Below are 4,355 nucleotides of genomic sequence, written 5' to 3'. Positions count from 1 at the left end.
GCTGGGCAGCGCGTCCCCGCCCCCTCTTTAAACCGGGCGGCCCCGGCTGGCGAGCACCAATGGGCGACAGCCGCTAGGACAGCGGGCCAATCGTCGGCGGGGTCCAAAGAAGGGTGTGGAAAAGGGAGTTGCGGGCTCGGCCCTTCCCCGCCCGCCCGGCCCAGCGTTGTGCGGTCAGCGTTGGACGTAAAATAATTCCATCCAGGCCTAGGAACTGGCTAGCTCGAGTTCCGCTTTGCTGCGAATTGTTTCTCATCTCTCTCCTCTCCCGCCTCTGCCTCTGGGTCTCCCTTTGCCCCATCCCTCCTCAGCTTCTACCCGCTTGCTCCTTGTCCCAGCGGGGAGCGCTCCAAAGGGTGCCCGCTCCAAAGGGTGCCCGCGACAGCTCCCTCGCGGTCTGAGATTCTGAGTCTTAACCGCCCTAATGGACAGAGGCAAAGCCTTCAGTGCACCACAATCACTAGTAGGAAAAAAATGACTTTCCCTCCGCGGTTGGAAACCATCACAGGCAGCCATGGCCACAAGAACGGTGACAGCAATATCAACTGTCATTCCTATTACTTATCACATACATGTGTGTTACATGTATTAACTCATTTAATTCTCACACCTTTTGGGGAAGGAACGACTGTTAATTATACATAATAGGCAAGAAAAGATAGCAGGAGAAAGTCTGAGGTGGCCCAAGTTCACGCAGCAAGAATGGGGAAATTTCCAGGGACCCATCTCACCCTCCTCCATAACCATACCTGGGATGATGTCCTGATTATCAGTTTCTGAAAGTTTCTAACGGGCTCAAGTGCCCCATTTCTGATACATTAAAAGTTAGGCTTCTGCTCCAGCTGACTGTGAAGCTGCTATCTGTATTCCACTGAGAAAACTGCTTCACCCAGAGTGAGGATACAAGTGTAACCAATCATCATCATTATCACCAGTACCATTCGCCCACCTTCTGTCCATGCATTCAAACATACCATCTTCTCTGCATTCCTGCTCCTGTACAGAAGTCCCCCTTACCTTGTGTTTACATTAAACAATTTATGTAAGGATTTTTTTGGTACCGGAAATCGAACTCAAGACCCTGAGCTTGCCAGGCAGGCGCTGTGCCGCTGAGCTGTATCCCCATTCCTACATTAAACAATTTAAATGTTCTCTGAAATATTTGACTTATTAATCTCTTGATCCATTCATTTGGACCCCTGCCTCCTCTCCAATCATGCAATTTAAAGGTGTAAAGGAGCGCAAAGGTGTAAAGGACTTCAGAAAGCACAAGAATGTTCTACTCCACACTGTGAAATCTTTGGCACAGATCGTAATTCATAGGGGTTGAACATCCCATAGCCTTTCCTACTGCTGTGTCATGCAAGTCACAATTGGCCGTGAGGAGACAGTTGTGTTTTCATGGAGAACACAAAGTCGTCAAGTGCACAAATAGAAACAGCTCTGTAATAAGCACTGAGAACAACAGCCACAGTGATCCCGGTGAAGCACAGGTTTTGCAAACACAGGTAAGGGTGCTAAGTTAAAATCCTGCCTCTGCTACTTCTGATAGCTGAGGCACCAAATTACCTCCACTTGCTTGTTCTTCTTTTCTCATTTGTAAAACAAAGTTGAAAATCTTGCCTACCTTGATGGTTTCTTGATGATTATGCAACTTAATATACATATAGAGCTTAATGTCCAATACAAAGTAGTCTCCATACCCCTGGGCTACCAGTATTACAATATGATGCTTCAGAATTTCCTCAGAAAAGACTTCTTGCTTTTGCACTCCAATTCTTGCTTTTGTATTCTCCCTGCATTCCTGTGAGTTTGATTTGTGGAAATTATGTTAAAGGAATATGTCCGCTTTTCAAGAGAAGTGTTGTGTTTAGGGAGTATTCCATTGCTAGCATTTATGAATCTGCATGTTTTCAGATATTTCCTTTTCACACTCAAATACAGCTTTTGCACTAATTACAATATAAAATAAAAAGTCTAAGCAGCATCAATTCACTGCAGAAGTCATTGTGAAATCTGAGCTTTTGTGAGTTCACTAATAGTTGACATGCTGTCTGTGAAAATTCAACCAATCAGAATTTAGTAACGCCCAGGTCACCCATGGGTCACACACACAAAGGTGTTGTAAAGCCAGATTTCACAAGTCAGATGCCAACTGGTAAAAAGAGTTGAGAAACTGTTGGAGTGGAACCTCCTTTGTTCACATTCTGTCTTCACCACTTCGGCAAATTAAGCCATGTGATCTCAGGTTCTTCACTACAGTGAGAACAGCAATGTGAAGACTAGAGGAGCTGACACAAAGTGCTTATGCAGGGCCCAACACTGGCAGACACTGATTAACATTAGCTTTTTGTATTTATTTATAGACATATAAAATCAGAAATGTGAGTTTCCTTTGATAAAGATGTAATCTAAATAGATTATCATTATTTAATGAAAGAAATCATAAGATCCAGCCTAGATGCACAAAAAGCTACACTCAGGAGGCCAGATGATGGGTTTGAATTAATGAGCCATATTAGGAAAGAGAAAGGCATGCTCATTTGAAGGGAAATAACCAGCCACTGACAGCACAGAGAATTGGGAGCCGGAAGGTAGCAGAGGGAACAAGAATCCTTTACTACCCACAGGAGATGGTCCTGTGGCCCAGACGCTGGGAGGCAGTTAGCCCTTCAAGCGATCTTAGCTAAGGGTCTTCTGCTAAAATCATCTACATTCCCTGGCTATAACTATTCCTCAAGCTCTCCTTGTAATTAGGGTCAGACTCCCACATAGCAGAAGTTAAGAAACTAGCACTCCAAGTCCAGTGCACCTGTAGATATCTTTGCAGTTGTGAGAGTGTTTTTCATGGTCCAATCCTAGATGTCAGAAGTTGGCTTCCAGACCATCGAAGGTCTTCTCAATTAATTTTCTCTCAAAACTCTATGGTGCCACCCCTTGACATAACAGCACTAGAAAAACCTTTCAACTCTAAGCACAATACTCTCATTATGAAAAATATAAGGATTCTTTCCTGTGACTTGAGCAAAAGATTCATTTTATTCTTACTCCAAGGCATTAGAAAGGAGGATTGGAGAGCCAGTCGATGCCCTAAAACCTAGATGAGCAATAAAAACAGCCGAGTTAATGGTTCTCCTTCCATTTACACATAAAAATAGTCAACCGAACTGGCAGGCAATTTGGTTAGAGCGCCAGTGTGTGTGACAGCAAGCGTGTTTGCAGACAAGCAGCAAAGGCCCTCATTGAAAGCAAAGTCTGGGCCACAGGAATGGACTCTCAGCGACTACTAGTGGTTATCCTGTTTCTCTGCATGGCTGGTAAAAAACATTTTCTGCATAAAGGGAACTGTGATTTGTGGACAAATGTGATTAACCTCAACTTCACCCATGCCGAGTGAGGGATGATTAGACTCAACTATGATGTGTATTTCTCTGTGATAGCCTTCTTCATACAGTAGAGAAGATGCAACTTTTTAGGATATGGAAACACGGAAGGTATATGAAGTTATTTATATAAGATTACTAATTTTAAAATCAAGTACTTTTAAAAGGACCTCTTTTTAAAAGATAAATTCGTCTCGTAGATAGTACAAAGCTCCTCATGCACATATTTTAGAAATACTATAGTACAAAGTCATAGGGTAAACAAGTATGGCAAACAGGCTTTGTGGGCAGCAGAGGGTGCTGGGAACTTGAGACCGAGCCTCGCTACATCAGGAGGTTACCCTGGGCTTGAACTTGCAATCCTCTTGTCTCAGCCTCCCAGAGTGCCAGAATTACAGGCATGAGCCACCACTCTTGGCTACAAACAGGCTTTTAAAACTTACATGCCCTCTGAATTTCAGAGTTTTGTTTAGTTTTTAGTCACTGAAACTCCAGAATGTGAGAGAGTGCCTGGCACACCTGAAAGCACTCAGTGTTCATGGATCACATGGAGCTGAATTGAAAGGAGGGGAAGGAGGGGGAAGGGAAGGAGGGAGAGAGGAGAGGGAGAGCGATGGAGTCCTCCAAGTTGTGCTAGGATGAAAATCAAAAGATAGCGCAGAAGAAATCAGGCAGAATTAGACTGGTCCAGGGAGAAGGCAAGAGATGTGCAGCTGTTGGCAAGCTCAGTTATCTCTCTGCTGTCCCCAGGAAAATGGAATATCTCTCCAATAGAAGAGATATTGACTGCTCAGCTCTCAATCCATAAAGTCTCTATCTAGAGATACCAGAAACAAGCAATATGTCTCTATTAGAGAAGAGCAGCACCTTTACACATTACTTCCATCCAGAACAGCAGGCCCAGCTACTGTGATAGGTATGGCAACACATACCTGTGATCTGAGCTACTCAGGAAACTGAGCAGAAGGATCA

This window comes from Chinchilla lanigera, unplaced genomic scaffold (genome assembly GCF_000276665.1).
Source record: "Chinchilla lanigera isolate Chin_1 unplaced genomic scaffold, ChiLan1.0 scaffold00019, whole genome shotgun sequence".
Taxonomy (NCBI): Eukaryota; Metazoa; Chordata; class Mammalia; order Rodentia; family Chinchillidae; genus Chinchilla; species Chinchilla lanigera.
The sequence above is the reverse complement of the archived record's forward strand: the minus strand, read 5'-3'. Positions refer to the sequence as shown.